This window comes from Zingiber officinale, unplaced genomic scaffold (genome assembly GCF_018446385.1).
Source record: "Zingiber officinale cultivar Zhangliang unplaced genomic scaffold, Zo_v1.1 ctg246, whole genome shotgun sequence".
NCBI classification, from domain to species: Eukaryota; Viridiplantae; Streptophyta; class Magnoliopsida; order Zingiberales; family Zingiberaceae; genus Zingiber; species Zingiber officinale.
The window spans coordinates 70,018-91,979 of NW_024589918.1; the positions used below are offsets into that span (position 1 = coordinate 70,018).

Here is a 21,962-nt window from a genome sequence, read left to right on the forward strand (position 1 = left end):
GTTACAATCTAATAATAACTATTAGTACATGGTCACCTAAAAAAAGAATTATTCTATTTAATATAGCAAGATAAAAAGTACATATTGCTTTTGATGATCAAAATGAGCCAAGGCTTTGGACAGTATGCCAATTTACTCTAATCCTAATCTAGTAGAAGCTTACATGTTCATCTAATCTCTTATGTTGGTTAGTGCATTAATTTTAAATACTAAGTTGAAGAGACTTAACATGAGACCATATCATATGGTACTCCATTTACCTACTTTGTCTGATTGATTGAAGTTACACTTTCATGTAGAGTCGGCATTTAGAAGTCTAGTTACCATGTGACGAGTATGGAAATGTTGTGCTTTGTAGTAGAGATTGCAGTGTTCAGAGGAGGCACCAAAAGGCAAGCTTCTATTCACTTTTCATCTTACTTTTAATTTGATAAATTCTCAGAACCATTTCCTTATGGTCTGGAGTTTGGGAATATATTTACTTGTGCCCTCTCTATTTTCAACATAGAAGTAGTTTCTGAATATTCTTCCTTTCTAGGTTTGTCTTTGGCCTCTCATTTTACAATCATAACTTAGATTCAAAGGAAAAAAGCTCAATCCATCTTCAAGACAAATTTTTAACTGAAATTTATAAGCATATTAACAGATTCATGGCCAACAAATTTATCACAATAGCTATTCTAGCATGAGAGTATCCTCTTTCATAACTTTATTTTCAAACTAAAAAAAACTTCAGTTTGTCATTCTTCTTCCCGAATAAACTTTTTATTTTTTGAATCTAAAATGACTGAATGACTTTATTGACAACTCAATAAATTGTTACCAGATTATTGAAGAAAATGTGTAGGTTATGTTGGTGCTGCTACAGTTGAGTATCTTTATAGCATGGAAACTGGTGAATACTACTTTCTAGAGCTCAATCCTAGATTATAGGTTTGTTGATATACACACTGTAAACTGCAGATGGTTTATTCAAAATTTTCTATAGAATTTTTTTTTATTTTTTTTATTTTTTTTTATAGGTTGAACATCTAACTAAGTGGATTGCTAATCTAAGCTTGCCTATGGCTTAAGTTGATGTAGGGATGGGAATACCTCTTTGGAAAATTCCAAGTGAAAATTTTATAACCCATATGGTTAACAAACTATCCATTTATTTATGATGTTTACTATTCTTATCTCATAAGAGGTTATGATGCATGGAAGAAAACATCTATTCTAGCAACTCCTTTTGACTTTGAGAAGGCTGAGTCTGTTTGGCCTAGAGGACACTATGTAGCTGTTCATATCACTAGTGAGATCCAGATGATGGGTTCAAGCCTAAGAGTGGAAAAGTGCATGTGATACTTTTGAGAAATATATTATCGTGTCGTGTTGTACATTCATAAAGATTTGATTAAATATTTGATTTCTCTTATCTTGATATATGCAGGAATTGAGTTTTAAAAGCAAACCTAACACAAGGGCGTAGTTCTCTATTAAGGTTTGCTTTCTAAGAAATCTTGAGAGTTTTTTTACATTTAATCTATAAATATTATGTTTGTCTTCTGTTTACGGGGAAATACTAACAATCAATCACTGTTGCTTCAAACTCCAGACAAAGAGTTGGCAAATCTTTATTCAATATTTTAGTCTGACCAAGATAGAATTTTTTTTTTTGTTACTGCATATTACTAATTTAGTCTATGAGATCCACATGTAACTGATGAAGTTTTTTTTAAAATTTTTTTATCAATATAATTTTTACTTCTATTTGTTAGTCTATGTTTTTTGGTTTCTTCATCTAGACAATATGGATTGACTGTTGGATTGCTGATTTATAGTGAATTTGGAACATATCTTTGTGACTTGTATAGTGCTTACTGTATAGTGGTTTTTGGCAAACTTCTCAACTTATTTCAGGCCATGTTTTTGCATTTGGAGAGTATAGAGCTTTCACAATAGCCAATATGGTCCTTGGGCTGAAAGGGATACAAATTCGTGAGAAATCCACACAAATGTTGACTACACAATTGATCTCCTCAATGTAAGATATTTGGAAATGACATTTCTCTACTTCTATACACGTGTTCATCCTCTGCAATTGTAGGCTTCAGATATAAAGACAATAAGATCCACACAGGTTGGCTAGATAGTAGAATTGTTATGAGGGTCCGTGCTGAGAGACCACCTTGGTACCTTTTAGTTGTCGAAGTCCTACTTTATGTATGTTTCATTAAGTCACTTTTTCTCTACTATATAACTCAAATTTTCCAAATTCAGCATTTCTCTTGTCTGTAATCCTTAGCAGTGCATCCATTGCCTTGGAGCATGTAGGTTATCTTGAAAAAGGGCAAATCATATCCCACTTAGTATGTGTTTTCCTTATCGTATAACTAATTGCAGGACCTAGATGCTTTCTAATCTTCAAATGTTGGAATTTAGTAGTTAGACATTATTTTTTTGTCTCTCTTAAAGATGAATGATTCAGAGATTGAAGCTGAAATTCATACTTTGAGAGATGGTGGTGTCCTGATGCAGGAAAGAGATTTCTTTTTATGTTACTACATCTATCCAAGCCAACCTTATGCTTTCATTTAACCCAATGAACAACACCGTTATTTTTACCGATTGCTCATACTTTGTTGTTATTGAGCATTTTGATGAGAAGTATTATTTAGATCCTTGAGAAATACATATTTTTGGTTTCACATGCATCTCTATATCTCCTGAGCAAACATATCTTAAAATATTTGTACGACTAAGCAATCAATTATAAAATATTTTAATTTGTTTACAATCATATCTTAAAATGCATTTTCTCCCATGATACTGGTACCCAAATGTGAATGTTATAAGCTCATCAACAGAGAATTGCCCATATGTGGGAAAATAAGGAAACTTATCTGCTCTAGGATTTTATGTGATCTTATATGATGTATGTGAAAGGGAACTCAATAAGATATTAAAACATAATTAGCATGAGTTAAACTTCATAAAAGGAACAAAGCATGATGTATGCTGTGAAATTTCACAGGTTGTTATTTTGATTGCCTCTAATTGAGGGATTTCTAAGTTTATTTTTATCCACAATTATGAAGACAAAGTAATCAACTGCAGTAATCTTAACAGAATTTAGTGTGTATGATTTTTACAATATCTGAACTATTTTCTATAATTTTTGTAAAAAGGAATAAGTAAAACATAGCTAGTAATTGTTTCTGAATTATTTCAAAAAAGAAAAGGCTGTATAGGAGAGGCTTGTGGAGTCTCTGGTGAGTCTTGTGAAGTCTTATGAGTATTGTGCGATCTCTTTTCAAATAGTATCTATCTGTCAAGGAATTGTTCAGTGATAAAATTCGGTTAATTAGATATCAGATGATAAAATTCCATTCGGTTAAAAATTACCAAGTAGCAAATATTTCATTAACAAGATCTAATTATAAGTTATTATATGGTAAAATGAACAAACAGTTACCATTTGGTACAATATTCTCAAATTGACTTATTTACATTTGTGGTTCATGACATCAAAATTTTTGCCGTGTAACCCTTATGTTAACTTTTCGATGAAATTGTTCAATTCTTTTTTTGTACAGGCTGACGTCATAGAACAACTCCGGCTTTAACACAAGAAGGATCTTCTCCGGGTGGTAGACAGGTTTGAATCACATTACTGCTTTTGAAGTACTATAAAAATTTTAATATTTACAATGATGACGTGCAATATCTGCTACTTGAAGGGTATGAAAAATAAGAACAAGCTAATACTTATATTCATGGAAGCATAGGTTTATCCCAACCTTAATCCCTACCATGATCTGCTAATTCGTTTCTCTGCTCTTAATCATACAAGTTACTCCAAGGTCTGCTTATGTCTTAAGTAATATAAGTTGCTCTATTTGAGAGGACATTCTTATTTATTGTGCTTGACATAATTAATTGCTCCAATTGGCACTGAAAAGCTAGCCAACTTCGTGAGCAAACTAAACTTAGTGAGTTGCAGACAACATCGCGAGAAATTTATCTGAACTAGCAATGTTTACTGAAGAAGGAGAACCCCTTAAAACCCCTAGGAGGAAGATGGCTATTGATGAGAGCATAGAAGATCTTGTCTGTACTCCATTAGCTATGGAGGATGCACTTATAGCTCTCTGTGATCATTCTAATCCTACCCTTCAAAGAAGGGTTGTCAACACATATATATGTAGAGTATACCAGGTTAAACTTCATAAGCGTGAATGACAGACAACACTTGGTCATTTTTCTGACTGGTGACTTCTTTTGCAGCCCTATATCATCAAGGACAGTATCCGGATGCAATGGCACCATTCTGGTCTGATGGCATCATGGAAATTTTACCAAGAACATATAGAGAAGAGATGGGGGGGGGGATGATTATCATTAAATCTCTTCAGCTTCTGACATCATCAACTTGCATTGCCTTGAAAGAGACATCTCTGTTTTGTGGATTCTGGTACTGAAATCACAAATGAGCTTCCTCCTCGTGTTGACAAAGGCAATATGATTCATATCGCTTTGATTGGCAGTAACAACCAGATGAGTACTTTACTGGACAGATACACATCTCTGCAGTTGCAAATTGTAAAGTTATAATAGGTTGTCCTTTGAATATTAGTTGTTTCTTTTTCTCAGTGGTGAAGATCAGGCCCATGAAAGGTTAGATAAACTGGCAATGATTTTGAGTGATAATAAATTGAGCTCTAATCTTCTGGATTCAGGAGTTGGTGTTGTTAGTTGTATTATACAGAGGGGTGAATGACGAACTCCTATGTGCCACACTCCTTTCACTAGTCATTTGAAAAGAAGCATTATGTGGAAGAACCTCTACTTCATGATGTAGATCCTCTTTCTACATTACTAGAATTTGTTTGTCACTATATTCTGAATTGTTCATAGGCTTTTCTCATCTTCTCCTTTGGATTGAGCTTAACTTGTTATTGTTTATGCACCTTAGGAAAAGATGAAAGGCTTCTGAAAGTATACCACATAAAGGGATCACCAATGTCATCTTTACACTGTTGTAGATAATGCTAATACCAAGTGGATGTTTCTCCAAACGATCTTGAGACAACCAAGGACAAATGCTAGCTCTGGATCAAGCCCATCCCTTGACATAGAAATATATAATGCCTAACCTTATTTGTCCTTTAATTTCTACAAGCTTATTGAGGTCATTAATGAATGCTTTAGAAGAGTTGAAGTTACAGGTCCACAACGCAACTTTCATATCTGATTACTCACTCTCACATGTATATTCACATTTTAAGGGTGCAGGTATTTCATGATCTTTTACCACCTTCAAAGTTAGTTCAACCTCAAATTTTTGTTAATTTTTTTCTCTATATTTTACTATTTCTATTTCATTAGCTTTTTTGTAATAATGCTAAGCTACTGCCTTTACATGTTCCTTACTAAAATCCTAGTAATCCAACACTAGAAGTGTTTAATTACCTTTTTGTGGGCTAACATGCAATCTTTCCATTCTACTATCCAGAATGATGGATGAAACTAGCATACATATGATCTTAAATGAAATGGTTGTCATAATTCATGAATTTATTAGTGTTTGGATGCATCGTTTGGCTTTTTGTGAGCGGGAAGTGAAGCTACGGCTTAATTTTCTAGGACCCCCTAATGGTGCTCGGAGAATTATGGTGACTAATGTCACTGGCCATACCTGCATTGTCCACGTAAGTCACTATTGTGTGCTTTATAAATTAACTTTATGTTAGGACCAAAAGGGATTTAGATATCTCCACAATGGCATAGTTTTATCCACTTTGGACCTAAGCCCTCATTGATTTGCTCTTGGGCTCTACTCAAAAGGTCTCATATAAATCTTTCCCTTATAAATCTATGATTTTTCCCATGTATTTTCAATGTGGGACTTTATTTACAATCTTGCAACACTAACAATCCCCCCTCAAATGAAGGACCAAGCTTCCCAGTCCGATCCTCGACCCACCAGGTCTTCCTATCCCTCGGTCCACCCAACCTACTAGGACTTCCTTGCCTAGCCGCGACTATGACTTCCTGCCTGGTGTCTGTGTTGGAATATGTCCGATGCAGATGCGTGTTAGAGCACGTTTCGTAAACATGCGCAGTGAAAAATAAAATAATAATAATTTCTAATTATTACATCACGCACACCACACACATACAAGGATACAATATGCCAAACATGATTGCATAATTAAAATTTTACGAAAAATAAATTTACGCTAGGTATACCTTACGGATGACATGTAACGAGAAGGGCATCAACCGTAGTGACATTGTCGAACCTCACCTCTATTCGTATCCACGTCGAGCTCCTCAAGACAACTCCATGAGTACAAGCCTCTCCTTCGAAAGTTACTAGCCACGAGCGAAGAAGAGAGATCAAGAGGAAGAAGAAGCGAAGCACACAAGGGAGTGTTTTTCTCCCTTGTGGTGGTCACGGCAACAAGAGGGAGAACTCTCTTGTTGGCGGCAGGAGAGAGAGGAGAGGGAGAGGATGATTGAGTTTCCAAAAGCCAATCAACCAAATAATGAAAATTATATCTAATTCTCTCTCAATTATATCTATATATAATCCTCTTTAATGTGTTGGATTAGAAAGCTCAAATCCAACCCATTGTCCCTTTAACCAAAAATTAGTCCATTAACCCCTTGGTTTGGTTCACAACTAAACCAAGTTGGTTCATGACTAATTCATGATTAAACCAAATATGGTTCAACTCTACCATAAAAGATGTAGCCCATCTGTGCTTCTATCATGACAAATATTTCCAGATTTGTCTTATGTATGGTCCAACCAAACATTTATCTCTTGATCTAAGAATCCTATTCTTTAACTTGTTTTACGTCTTTTAGAGATTCATTAGTGCGTGTGACCTAATAGGTTCCCGGTTCATATTGGTTGTCCATGATTAACTACTTAATTATAGAACGATCATAAATGGCACCTAATAGTACATCATGATCCTCAATTAGCAGGAAAATTATAGTTAATCTTAGAACTAATTCTAAACCCTTCAACAGCTACAGTGAGTCGTGCCTTGTTCTTTCACTCGTCTTATACCCACTTGGTTCAGAACATGGTCTATGTGTCTTTCCCCACTAGACTGATTATGTCACACCTAGCCCAAGTAATACTTCCTTGTTCTATGGATTCAAATTACTCATACATGTGTCTAAGAGTCTCGCACTCTTAATATGTGATTCTTTGGCCAAGACTTTAAGTAATAATCCTAATGAGTGGCCATAGGGTATACGTTTCCTCGCAAAGTGCAGTGAATTCTTTGTGTGCTATCCAAACATCTTCGGACATTTTAACTTATACACAATCATCCTGCGTCCATACCTCAATGAGGTTCTTGCTTAAGATGTCAAAGTATAACTCTCCATGACCAAGATGACTTGTATATCTCAAGTCGAAGGAAACTTGCACTCGAGTTGCAGTAAGAGCTTCACAGACATATCCATATATATAGATAACTACATGAAGTCTTACAGTGAGTCACTCCAATGAACTAGTTACGATAATTAGCATCCACATTTAACTCTCGACATCCTAATGTCTCCAACTAGTGAGAAAACAGCTACTTGGCGAACCAAGGAGTATAACTCGTGCTAATCTTACAGAATTGATGATGTCCAAATGCATCAATTCGACGAATAAGGAAATTCTAATACGTTCATAATTACACATATAGAGATAATCACTAGTTGTGATCCAATCATAATTTCTCTCATGCTATGAATTGTATTGGAGACATTCAGTAAATAAGTTTAAGACAATCAAACATGTAATATGCACTCAAATAGTGAATTTATATTTAGTAAAAATCGTAAGACGATTTGCCTTAGGACATCCCTCAAAATCTAATAGCATGGTCCTCTTGATTCGGACATGGAGCCCCCACTTCCTTTGTTTAAGGTCAATATTTTACTCACATGAATTAATTAGACCATCTCTCTTGTGCCCAGTTGGCGATTAGACCTTCTGGCAGTTCATGCTTTGATACCAATTGTTAGGACCAAAAGAGATTTAGATATCTCCACAATAATATGATATTGTCCACTTTGGGCCTAAGCCCTCATAGTTTTACTCTTGGGCTCTACTCAAAAGGCCTCGTACCAATGGAGATATCTTTTCCTTATAAATCTATGATCTTTCCCATGTATTTTCAATGTGTGACTTTGTTTGCAACCTTGCAACCCAACACTTTTATCCTATGATTATGTTCGATCTCTATCATCATTTTGTCTGAGGTTAAATACTTCCTACTTAGATTAATTGAGAAGTGGAAGATACAAAATCTCATGAAATGGTTTACCATTCCTACATGGATGTGAATGGTCCCTCCTTGGAATTCCCATTAAGTGCTCAATATACAGAACTAGGGCCCATTGATAAAAGGCGTTTGAATGCAAGAAGAATAACACAACTTACTGTTATGATTTCCTATTGGTAAGTTTCCCTTCAAATTGTTATAAGAAAGCAGCTTATGCAGAATCATATGTTAAATTTACCTTCATGTATATCATTGTAAAGATGTGTTTACCATGTATTCAGGCATTCGAGACTGCACTTAGACGGTTGTTGGAATCATACACATCCAGTAACATTAGGGTAAACAATAATAGAGATCTCATTAAAGTGATATAGTTGGCATTTGCAAACAATCATGGAGATTGGACTACTCCTTTAGTCACTGTGAGCCGGTCCTCTAGTCTCAATGACATAGGTATGGTAGCCTGGTTAATGGAGATGTCTACACCAACTTCCCTAGTTTGTGGCAAACAACGTCACTTTCAGAGTTGGTTCATTTGGTCCTAGGGAAGATGCATCCTTTCATGCAGTGACCAATTTAGCATGTGATAAAAACCTCGCTCTAATTTATTTGGCTACAAATTCTGGTGCTAGGATTGGAGCAGCTGAAGAAATAAAATCCTTTTCTAGGATTGGGTGGTCTGATGAAGCAAGCCTGGAACAGGGCTTTCAGTACTTTTATATGAGTCCAGAAGATTACAATTGCGTTGGTTCATCTATTATCGCTCAAGAACTCAAATTGGAAAATGGTTAGACAAGATGAGATCATTGACACAATTGTAGGAAAACTAGATGACTTGGGGGCGGAGAACCTGTCTGGAAGTGGTGCCATGGTGTTTATTCAAACGCATATAATGAGATATTCACTCTCACTTATGTGACTGGAAGAACTGTTGGCATTGGAGCTTATCTTGCCCGGCTTGGCATGAGTTGCATTCAACGTCTTCATCAGAGAATTATTCTCATAGAGTACTCCACACTGAACAAGCTTCTTGGACGTGAAGTCTACAGCTCTCACACGTAGTTGGGTGGACCTAAGATAATGGCAACTAACGGAGTTGTCCATCTGACTATATCAGATGATCTTGAAGGCATTTCTTCCATTCTGAGATGGCTTAGCTATGTTCATCCTTATGTTGGTGGCAAGAAGAATGGTAAATCTTTTTGAAGACATGATTGTTTATCTACTAATGTTTAATAGTAACATGTATGTTTTTATAGTTCATGTGGAGGAGACAAAGAATGCCAAGGAGGAAGTGAGGGAATTGTTGTTGAAACTAGAAACAACTATCCATCACAGGGTTAAGCTTATTTAGAAAAATCTCTCAGTTATGCTTAGGATTCTTGGTCAGATGGCTATTGCTAATCCAATATTTACTCATGGTCATCAGCTACCTACACTGGTAAGTGATTGTATGTCTTTTTTTGGTCTTCCTACTTCAAGATTACTTATAGGTACTGTGAAAGTGTTTCTTTTTTAATAATCTATCAATTAAATCAATGGTTATTAGTGACGGCTTTTTAGTTACTAGCTAAAAATTGTTGCAATAGAGATTTTGTTTGGTCAATTTATTTCTCATCCTTAAACAATCTGCTGCAGGTCAAATACGTTGATCCATTAATGCACTCATCAATTGTTGGAGATACAGCATTTGAGACTATGAACAGCAAATCTTGCTCATCGTCTAGCCCCACCTCTTTTTAGCTAGGTACACGAGATAGCTGCTTCTTTGCATATAATTTTTGCAAAAGATGTGCATGTAGTCTTGGAGCTTACCTAACCTCTGAAGGTCAAGTTCCCAAAGGTCCCCCATTGGATATTTTTGAGCAAATAGTTAATGGTATGTCAATGTCATTGAATGATGGACCGCTTCTAGTAGATTTGTTTACCTTTATATTTCCAGTATATTTCTGCCTAAATTTAGTTACCATTCAACTGTACTTCTTGTTTGTTGTTCTTTTTAATTGCTCCATATTTTGCTTTCTTCTAAGAAGATTGCACTTCTCGATAACTTACTTCACATACTATATATGCATTTGGATCCTATATTGCCACTCGCTAGGCCACGGATGCTCTTTGTCGGATATGAATACCTTGATTTTGTAATGATGATCAACCATTTTATATTATAATTTTCTTGTCTCTTGTTGACTCTTCATGGCTTTTTCCAGGTTCTTTATCATGTCCTTGGTGTTCGTCCAGGCTTATTATCCACTAATTGGGCCATTGTTGAACGAGTTATGCCTTGGTATCCAAGCTAATGGATTGGCCAAAGTGAGTAAAATGTGGTTTTGTTACTTAAAATTACACTTATACTTATTTTTTTATTCTTTTTGCTTCTAATATTTCTGTGTAATTTAGTCCCTTTCTGGAGTTTATGCTAAGGATTTGCACGCCTGCTTGACCGCTATAAAATGCATTCCTTCTATCCCTGGCCATGTGCTTCGGAATGATGCTTTGATCATGACAAGTATTTGGATTGCTTGGAAGATGTCTATCCCTGGCCATGTGCTTCAAGCCTTTGCTTCTATCTTCCATCTGCTTCTCCATTACTCAAGGTGATTGATAGTTAAAACAAACTTATATTGCGGGTGCATGCTGTGGAAGTGGACCTCAATGAAATAACGTTGGGGCAGGTAAGCTTCAGCAAAGTAGGTTAGCAGCTTTAAATAATATTTTCCAGTATATCAGAACTCTGATTGCCTTTAAAAATGTTTTCCTTGAGCTTACTTTCTTGTTTTCTAACCATCACAGACTGTCATGTTTTTCAGGAACAACTTAATCAAAGTAACCAGTCATTTATTTTATGTTTAAAAGTAATTTGTCATGTATTTTCTCTATTACTTTCCTACTTTGCTAGTTTCACAGCCAGTTGATGTATATCTGACTATGAAAAAGTTGTTGTATGTGAATATCCTATTTGACCAAATGTTTGTTTTAAAGCCAAATCCTATTAGAGTTTCTCTGTTCATAGTTATGCTTTCAATTAAATATGAGTGGTAAAAATACCATGTCAGTGCGCTATAATGCTTTTTGTTGTTGCCATGTAAGTATTTTTCTATCACAGCAGGTTGCTGATGATTCAACATCATATGGATGCTGCATTTTGGTCGAAGAACTTCTACAAAAACCTTCAATTTTCATTGCTTATAGGGGACAAATAATGCTCATCACCACTACGCCATCATGTTTTCACTACATCACATTGTTACTACATCTTATCAAGGCTTCCATTTTTTTTATTTGCATTTTGGGATACTAAAAAGGTAACAAACTAGCCTAACTTCCTCATCCATCATACTTCTTGTTGCCTTTTGATGTCCAATTGTTTAATTTAACTATATAAATGCATTTAAGCTTCTCAAACGACCACAATCTAAAATTTAACTTAGTGGTCGTAGCTTAGATTATTGAACCTTGTAAGTATTGAAGTTAAAAATTGTTCAGAAGTATCATTGTTTTTATATGCTAATGAAAATTTTTGTAATGTAGATATGCATAGGAAAAAAATCTTTTTTAGTAAATTAGTGGGGCCGTGGGGGTTTTTGCTTATATAGTAATTGGGCACCTCACAATTTTTAGTTTTTGTCGTTGTTGTAGTATCTTTGTTGAAGAAAGGTTAGAATAGCTTACGAAAGGCTTAGAAATGCTAAATCTGATATCTACAAAAGATGCATCTTAAGAAGAAAGGGTGCTTGATATCACTTATAACTCACTAGAGGAAAACTACACTACCAAACAAAGGAAATGAGTGATTCTGATTCAACACCAGATGCTACTCCTAAGGAAGTCTATAAATCACTGGAGGAGTATGGTGCTAAGGAAGGAGAAAAAGGCAAAGAAGGGATTCTGATTAAGCTACTCTTAAGGAAGTTTATAACTCACCTGATGAAGAGTGTACTTCTAAGAAAGTATCATTCAGCAAGGATCATGACTAACACCAACAAATTTCTATCTAAGATACTGCAACTTTAGCAGCTGACCAAGGATTGACAGACCTTATTGAAAGAGAAAATGTAGTCATTAGCCAAAATAATTTTGATGACTATATTAATAAAATTAATGCAAACAAGCGACAGAAGTTGGATGCAACCGATACTATTTTGCCACTTTTCCAGTATCATGCTTATGAGAGCTCTGATTCCTCTAGCAAGTAAGCTTTTTTTAAAACTATTTGTTTGCATTACCAAGTCAATCAGTCATTAGCAAAGTATAGCGTCAATTAATTAGTGAAGACTATCATCATATACTTGCCATCAAACAAAGCATAGTATAACTTGTGATAATTATTAGTTCAAGAAATATGCTTAATTTTCTTAGACCATACAAATGTAGTGTCAATTAATTATTATCTTGTGGGTACAGATGTGGAATAGTTAGGTTATTATTTGGATTTTTTAGAACCTCTACATGTTTGAATTCATCTTTTCCCTGTGTCACGCCCCAGAGGAGTCTCTGTCCGAAGAAATTTCGACAGCATCTCCCCTGTACGGCGAACAATCTGAAACTTTTCTACAAGCACTGTATACCTCAGCCACATGCGGCTGGAATAATAACAATAAAAGAAAACAAACACCACGCAGTTAATATCAAATTCAGCCTCTAGCTGACACAACCACGCAGTTAAAAATAAAGCAGCCTACTCGGCTGTACCAAAACCAAAACACAAAACTGCTAGCCGGCTAGGCTTACACAACCAACAACAAATACAAAATACCACATAACAACATCAACACTCCAAAAATAAAACCGGAGTACAGAGCTAACAAACTGATACATAAAACAAAACAAAACATACGTGAAACCGATAAGTCTTCTGATGTGACGTGGGGACCAGCAGACAGGATGCTCCAAGCGACACCATAAGTAACCTGGTACCTGAAAAATATAGAGTCCACGGGGGTGAGTTCAACAACTCAGCGAATACCAATAGACATGCCTAGTAAGATATATCTAACAGCAATAAACATGGAATACAGCTTCCTAATCATATATAGGGAATACGCAAAACTGGAAGGCAACTGAGGAAGCTGTACTCACCAGGAACTCCTATCCAGACAAAAAGGGTCATCAAACCGAAAGTGCCCTAAATCCTGTATGCATGTCAAACATATGCATCCAACCAAATGCAACAAATAAATGCAGCAAACACAATCACAAGAAATAAATGCATCAATGCATATGATGCCAATGATGTGTCCTGGTCACCCCTGACGCCAGTCAGTCATCTCACACACAAATGGCGAGACCGAGTGGGTAGGGCTGTGACAACCGTGCACTCTGTCGTCACTGCTCCTGATGAGTGACCGAGTGGACGGGATGCTGTCGGAGTACTCCTGTCCTGTGACCCCAAATCATAAATGGGGGAGCTCAATGCTCTCAACTCCCGGTACACGATGACGGGGAGGAATCCCTGCCGGCTAACACGTTGTGTCACACTACCCATGAGCGGACCAACGTAGCCAAACAAAGTCCCTGCCACACTTGCTGAATCGACCACTAACCCATGAGTGGTGGTGTGTGCAGATCCATGTAACTGGCGATGTGCTCAACAACAATGGAGTCGACTATCGCACAGCATGCAATCATGATGCATGACACTAAGCATGGCAATATCCTGATCAGCATAGAAAAATTCATATATATATAATATGGATACCACAGTATCAGTAAGTCAAATCCACGGATCTAGGGTATACTGGTCCTCTATGGTATAACAACCTAGATCCTATACATATCCCCCTCCATAACATATGCACCAACAATATGCACATATCAAAGAAAAATGTTCTAGGTACACAAATCAGATATGATGTACAAATAGAGGTACACAAGCCAGGTATGGTATAAAAACCTAGGTATCAGATAATCTAGATACACATGCCAGAAAATAAAATCTAGAACCTAATCCTAACCTCAGTAAGGTATGGTATGTCACTTACTCTAGGAACTAAGGTACTCATGGCAATAATCATAAAACGTAAACATAGATACATAACAAATGGCCAACAGATCATGCTATGGGTATCAAACCGTGACATACCAAGGCAAACATGTTCATTGCTTGCAGCTATAAAGTACTATGCATATCCAAAGACAATATCATAAAAGATAAGTCAAGAGGTACCCGCCTCCAATAGCAGGTTCAATCCAGTCAAATCCAACATCGAGATGCTCGTCTCGTGTCAAAGTCCTTAATTCACAGCCACCGGTTTGTACTGAAACCAAAGAATTGCTGGCTGGAACTTGCTGCCATTAAGGGACGTTGGCTGCTGAAAATTCTTCACTGTCCGGATCATATGAAGAATCAAGATCGATAACCAATCAAGCAAAAATCCTAATTCAACAACCGAAGCTTACCTCCAAGATCCGGCTACGGCATAGCTCTGTGTCCTCTTCGGCACTGTCGAGCAGAAACACAATAAAGGATTTGGCACTATTTTCTCCGGTCCGAAACCAAACCCATGATGAATCTATCCTCCATCCACCATTAACACCTCACCTGAACGAAATCAATCCAATGCAACCAAACAAACAATGGATTTAATTCAATATTTAAATACATCTTACCCCAAACAGCAGTCACCGAAAGGGCTGTTGAGGTCGGCAGACAAGGCTCACCAGTGATGGTCGTGCTGCCAAATTGCAGCAGAGGGGCGGCGGTCATGAATTAAGGCACGACGGTTGGCGCTAGGGCTCAGGAGACTGGTGACACTGCTCGGCCGGAAGAGAGGAAGGGACAGGGAGAAGCTTCGGCAGAGGGATCTGGCAAGGGCACACCTTCGGCGACAGCAAACGAAGAGGCAAGGCAATGCAAGGAGTCGCCGCGAGGTGGTGAAGGAGAAGGGAAAACCTAGGGCTCCGGTGCCGGTGGTGTCTCGTCGGACCAAAGGAAAGGAGGGGAAGTCGCCGGTCGGCCGGGGCTGGCTCGGGCACGGAAACTTCGCGCCGAGAGGGTGGAGACCGAAAGAAGGGAAAGCCCTTGGCCGAGAGATTTTGTACGCGGAGAGGGAGAGGGAGTTCGGCGCCGGTTAGGGCTCGGGGTCGGGGGAAATCGGGAGAGGGAAGCAGCGTGGGAGAGGAGAAGAAAATAAAAAAAAAAAGATATATAAAAGAAAAAGGAAATGATTTAAAGAAAATAAACATTTCCTCTTTAAAATAGGGTAGCCCAAACAGGCCTTCCCGGGCCCTATTTTTATCCCCGTAAACTCGTCCATACGGTCTCCGAAAAATTCCCGAAAAATCTCCAAAAATTCCGAAAAATTCTCCTATTAAAATTTGCCTATTTTCGGTATTTTACACCCTGGGTCTTTGGAAGATTTACATATTTATCCTTTCAAACTTTGGAAAATGAATTTCCATTGCAGAAATGATATTTGATTTTTCATATATTTTTCTGAAAGTATTAATTTTACAATTTTTTGGGGTCATGTGACTATTTTCAATTTCTTTATGTTATTCTGTAAATATTTCCTCTGAGTTAATTAGAATTTATAGCAAATAGCATGATCCACTATGATGCTTCCTATACGCTCTGCCTTAAACATTTTGTTCTTATTATCAAGATACCTAAATTCAACCACACAAACATGCTCTAGTCCCAACATATTGCACTTTTTAGTTATTTTGTTATGCATGCACTATCTTTTATAATCGTTTTAAAGCACCATGTCGTTCTGTTACTTGAAAACTATATGTGGGCACTTGGTTTCACTTATGAACCAAATAGCTAGAGATGCAGAATGATCCAAACAAAGGCAATATGCTTGATTACATTAATTGATGATATTTACGATGTCTATGGAACCTTGGATGAACTCCAGCTCTTCACTAATGCCGTCGACAGGTGACAGGCATTCACAATCATCATCAAGTCATGTTTATCTCAACTATCTAAGCTCGAGCGAGTTTTGTTGCAGATGGGACATAACTGCCATGGACAAGCTTCAAGAATACATAAAATTATGGGACTTAACTGACGTGGAGACTAACAACGAACAGGTCCTTAATGATGAACTTTATATTTGGTTGAGACAAAGGACTACTAGCCAAATATTGTCTCGAAGTGTATGTTTAATTTCTCCTAATTTATGTAAACTGCTGCCTTTCTCCTTGTATTTTGTCAAATTGTCAAATGCAGAGTTACTAGAGGAATTCATGAATGTTGTGAAATATAGATATGTGGAAAAAGTACTTCTAATTCAGGTCAATGACTAGATCAACTCTTTGTGGTTACAGATTTGCTTTGTGTTTCCTACTTATGCTATTTTGATCTCAAATTTGTTTAGTGTTATATTTTCAGTTTGAAGACTTTGCCAGCTATAATGCATGAACTCCTTGCCAAATATCACAAAACACATCTAGTCTTCAATGATGATATACAAGTAATTGATTTTAGCTCTAGTGTTTTAGACTTCAGTATCTTCCTTTATAGTTCTTTGAAATTGTATAACTTGATTCACTCACATTATACTATCTCCACATGTTTATGAACAATTCAATATGCTTATTCTCTATTGTGCTTGCTAGGCGTTTTGGCGCTTTAAAAATAGTTGGTGGAACATTGGCATAACAAAGTTTCTTATTTCTTTGTGTTGGGGAAGTTTTACTCCTAACTTAATTGGTTGATTTGGTCTATTGAATGTATTTGCATTTGGTCTATTAAATGTTTTTGACTTTGATTTTGTTGACTTGTGTATTTGCCTGTGAACATCTTAGTTTCCCATTATGGGAGTATGAATTCCTATTTACTTATGCTTCGTCCTTGTATTTTATATTACAAATCTTGTGATGTAAATAATTATATAAGAAATAAATATAGAAAATCATTTCTATTAGGATTTTATTTATTAGTTGGGCTTCTGCTTTTTGAAAAAAATGGCAGAAGATGGTTTTTCCAATTTTATGGTTTGCATTAAAATCTAATATTTGCCATAATTTTGCTATGCTACTTAGTGTTAAGTTTACATGTTGCATGTTATATGACTTTAATTATTGCACTGCACGTACATGTTTCAAGAGTATATTAACTCAACTACTCTCAGTTAAATATCTATTTTATTTTTGCTATCAATACTTCTTTGAATCTTGTCCTTATTTTGATTATCAATACAGGCTGGTACCGGTATTTGTAGAACTCATGGCTCTTGAGATGTCAAAGCAGGTTTTCAACTGAGTCTTTTTATTATGCGCATGGACAACATTTTGGATGTTCTGATGATTTTACATACTGGCTCATTTGGTTGTAGATTTTTATGGCTGTTGTAGACAAAAGCTCCGTTGGAAGGAATTTGCAAGAAGATATAGATGGTTGATTGTAAGGTAAGGAATAGAATCTTAGACCTTGCTTATTTAGTTATTCTTATTGCAAGCATAAAACTTTTAATTGTTTTACTTTGTTGTTCATTGTTTGCATTGTGATACCCGTTCCAGGGCTTAATTGTGAGCTCACACAAGGATTCCCTTCAACACTTTACGGAACCTTGGGTGCATGATCATGAGCTAAATGTCTGCCATGCACTTGGATATTTTCTCTTACTATGTGTGTGACTTTTAAGTTATATCATTATTGATGACGAGAATGCTTTCTCCAACTCGGGTCTACTCTTTTAAAGTGGTTTCTCTAGTGGTCATATATTTTCATTTAAAAGATACTAATACTTTATCTTATTTTTGCTGTCTCAAGTTTGTACAAATTTAAGTGTACTTTCTACTTGTAAATTTGCCTACACTAATTTTCGAATAGTCCTTCATTTGTTCTAGTTTAATTTCTTAGGTAATCAAGCCCACTATTTTACTGGGTCATCTGGAGTGGGAAAAACTTTCACTGAGGAATACGACTACTTTTAATGAGGTTAGCTTCCAGACCTCTACCAAATCCTTACTAAAATGCATTCAGTTTCTACGTGCAATTTACCTATATTCAGAGAGGATTAGATCCAATCCACAAGTTCCCTTGCATTGATTACAGAAATCCATAATTTTGGCTCTATCTAGCCCTACCTCTCAATCAGAATGCAATGCAGAAGAGGCATATTCATGGCGTAAGGTAAGCTTCCTCCATCTTTTTACAGCAACAGTTGCATAATTCATATTCATGATTTACTCTGATAGTTAACTTCTGTTACTGAAGAATTTGACTTTCATTCACAGGGTCAAGCAATATTTGCTAGTGGGAGTACATTTGATCCAATTGAGTATGATGGAAAAGTTCTTGTGCCACGACAAGTTTAAATTTTGTTCTCAACATAAACAACCTATATCAATAAGAAAATTTTTATTTGTTATTGTTAGAATATTGTAAATATAATAACTAGGGGTATTATTATAATTATGTTGTATCCTTCTCTATATAAGTCAATAACTCCGTGGTCTCTAATACACGGTTTTCTCTTAACATGGTATCAGAGCCAAACCTTAATTTTTCCGCCGCCGCCACCAATTCCTGCTGCCATTAGTCACACTTGGACGGGGACAAATCTCTCCCGATCTCTCTTCTCCCTCTCGCGTCACTCGCAAGCACAAGCCCCGCCTCCTTTCCTTGCGCGGCAGCAGAGGCATCTCCTTCCCTATCGCGAGCACAGGTCGCCGCTGCTCTTCCTTCTGCGTGGAATATCCTTGCGTCGCCGCAGCCAACCCTAAATTTTCCAGCGCTGTCGTAGCAAACCTTAAATTTTCTAGCGCCGTCACAGCAAACCCTAAATTTTCCAGCGTCGTCGCAGCAAACCCTAAATTTTCTAGCGTAAACCCTAAATTTTCCAGTGCTGTCGCAACAAACCCTAAATTTTCCAGCGCCGCAACAAACCCTTAATTCTCTCCGTGCCTGTCTCCAAGGTGTTGCGACGTCACTGAAGATTCGGGTTGCTGCCCTCTTTCACCGAACTAATCAATGGCTACCTCCAGCACTCCAAAGCCGGATATTTCGATCTTTACCAACCACATCACCGCACCACTCTCCTTCGAGCAGTTGGATGGTAAGAACTACTCCTCTTGGGCTTACATTGAGCTTTGGCTTGTTTGATGGAGTCAAAGAAAGAGCGCAACAAGCTAACGATATGGATCATGGTCAACCCACTCTAGATATTAATGATGATCCATTATGCATCAACGGAGGCCCAATTACAAGGGCTAAGGCTAGAAAGATGAAGGAAGCACTTCATGTACTAATTGAAGATGTGAAGGTCAAAGCTACCATTGAAGAAGGCTTGACTAAGAACAACTCATTCGACATAGTCAACTTAATTCAAGCCTTAGATGAGCTTAATTAGCACTTAACTCTCATGTCTATGTAGTAGGGATATGTAGGCTCAATTTAAACTCAATTTCTACTTTTATTGGGTTGTAATAAAGCCATAAGCTTATAATGGCTAAGTAGTCTGCATAGGCCTTTACTAAATGGGCTTTCTTTTGGTCTTTTAGGGTTTTTTGGTCACCTTATAGCTATAAATAAAGGGGGTGACGCCCACACATGTATCTTTGACATATTTTTCAATCTAAAGCACGGTGAGGCTCTCGCTTGTTGGTTCTTCATTGAACTTGAACTTATCAAGGCATCTCCTTGTGATGTTCAAAGACTTATCAACCTCAATCCCAAGGTTGTGGCGTCTTCCATCTCCTATACCAAGGTTCGTGCTTTTCTAAGCATTGGATCGAGGTTTCTTTCATCCATCTTATCGTCTTAGACCTTCCTTCTTTCTGTTTTCAATTCGTTGTGGGTTCTTGAGATATCTTTCTCATTGGGTTCACATCATTGTTGGACAGGGTTATGAGACACATCTCTCTCAAACCGAAGAGGATGTTCAAGTCGTCGATCATCCTCTGTGGAAAAAGGTTGATGCCCAGTTGTGTTGCATTATCCGAGTCACCATCCATCCATCTCTTAAGGATGTCTTCCGCACTCACAAAACCTGTAAAGATGTTTGGACACAGGCTTAACAACTCTTTACAAACACCTCTCGGCGACTCTATCAAGTTTGTGAAGATCTCATGACCTGTTAGTTAGAGCCCTAGAGCCAATCATTTGATGATTGTATGGACTCATGTATATCATATTCTTATATATATATTAAGGCATTTGATTTTTGGTTATTATGCTTATTTGTATTAGTGCCAGATAAAATAAGTATAGTAGCGTCCTTGAGTAGAAGGTTCATACCTATATCAATCGATTAGTTGAATCGATAGTGAGATGATATAGGGAACACTACTCTAATTTATTCCTAGTCGAGTATTAACATTCAGGGACAATGTTAATACAATAAGACTAGCATGTAGGTCAGCTCGATGACTTGATCTCACAAGTCATGGATATAGAGATATCAAGCTGACACATGGGTATGCATTAGAGAATGTATACTGAATGACCCGCCATGAGAAAGTATCATGGATCGTTATATGAGTGTCATATACTTTCTCATGTGGCTATTAGTATGACTATTAGTCCTTAGACCTGAAGTCACCATGGATCCCTACATAAGGAGTTATGTACTTTGGTTTCGTCAAACGTCACCCGTAACAGGGTGGACTATAAAGGCGATTACTGGGTATGTAACAAATTATGCAGATGGATGTGAGTGATGTAGATGGGATATATCCCTCCCATATGACGGGAGCGACATCAATATTCTTGATAGAGTTAGACCACGAAGTGCATGGCCATGCCCAAATGAGTCAACATTAGATGTTGAGCTCATTTGATCGAGTGAGTCTACTTGGAGTTCAAGATTTAGATTGATTAGAGGATGACACGGTCTATGCCTCATATTGATCAATCTAGATGTCTAGAATAGAAGGACAATGTCACATATTGTGAGGAGTCATAATTAGTAGTCACAAGGTGATGTTGGATCTTAACATTTCTTGTAACTTGGGTAGCAATGATGTATTGCTAGATGCCGCTCATTGCTTATGTTTCTAAAAGAGTTTAGAAACATTGCCAACGTTACAAGAACCTATTGGGTCACACACAAAGAACATGTGGATGGAGATTAGGTTCATATGATGAACCAATTGGATTAGGTTCATATGATGCACCAAAGATTGGATTCAAAATTAAACTTATTGAGTTAGACTCAATTAGATTCAAATGTTGAATGAGTCTAATTTAAATTTGATTCATTGGGTCAATTTATATTAATGAATTAGATTCATTAAATTAAAATTGACTTGAATCAAAGGTTGGATTTGACTCAACAAGGAAGAGAATTGGTCAAGTTTGACTTGACCAAATGGAAGTTGAAACATCAAGTTTGACTTGATGTCTTGCCACATCATCATGAAGGTTGACTCATCCTACTTGGCATGACCAACCTAGCCACATCATTAGCCACATCACCACCTCATAATGGTATGCCACCTCATTGGAGGTTACACATCCAATTGGTTTTAATGTGGCCGGCCACATTAATGAGGGGCTTTATGGTGTGACCGGCCACACATTAGATGGTGTGGAGGTTTTTGTTTTGGGAATTGATGTGGTGTCATTATTCCTTCTTCTTCCTTGGGTTCCCCTCTCCTCTTGAGTTGCTGTGGTCGTGGCTATCATGGTGAGGAGAAGATGTTGAGTTGTTTCCAAGAGCACAAGGGAAAGTGAAGGTCACAAAGGAGGGTACTAAAGGAGTGTATGTGATTCTCTCTTCTATT

General features: G+C 37.1%; 2 long non-coding RNA genes and 1 pseudogene across 5 annotated transcripts; 2 read left to right on the forward strand and 1 right to left on the reverse strand.

Moving 5' to 3' along the window:
- Positions 1 to 10,025, forward strand: part of LOC122037223 — a 28,914-nt pseudogene extending 18,889 nt beyond the window's left edge.
- A 465-nt stretch (positions 10,026 to 10,490) lies between these two features.
- On the forward strand, positions 10,491 to 18,632 carry LOC122037214. Of its 3 annotated transcripts, XR_006127575.1 has the most exons (11): positions 10,491 to 10,595; positions 10,683 to 10,957; positions 11,392 to 11,587; positions 16,168 to 16,322; positions 16,462 to 16,526; positions 16,624 to 16,705; positions 17,436 to 17,484; positions 17,570 to 17,642; positions 18,097 to 18,174; positions 18,292 to 18,369; positions 18,474 to 18,632. It is a non-coding gene; the product is annotated as an uncharacterized LOC122037214 (long non-coding RNA). The 3 variants fall into 3 exon arrangements; XR_006127574.1 differs by having other exon boundaries at positions 11,389 to 11,587; positions 16,168 to 16,526; XR_006127573.1 differs by having other exon boundaries at positions 16,168 to 16,526.
- LOC122037213 lies at positions 14,458 to 15,397 on the reverse strand. 2 transcript variants are annotated; one of them, XR_006127571.1, is made up of 3 exons: positions 14,943 to 15,397; positions 14,682 to 14,823; positions 14,458 to 14,607 (listed from the first exon to the last, which is right to left on the reverse strand). It is a non-coding gene; the product is annotated as an uncharacterized LOC122037213 (long non-coding RNA). The 2 variants fall into 2 exon arrangements; XR_006127572.1 differs by having other exon boundaries at positions 14,892 to 15,397.
- Positions 18,633 to 21,962: the final 3,330 nt, after the last annotated feature.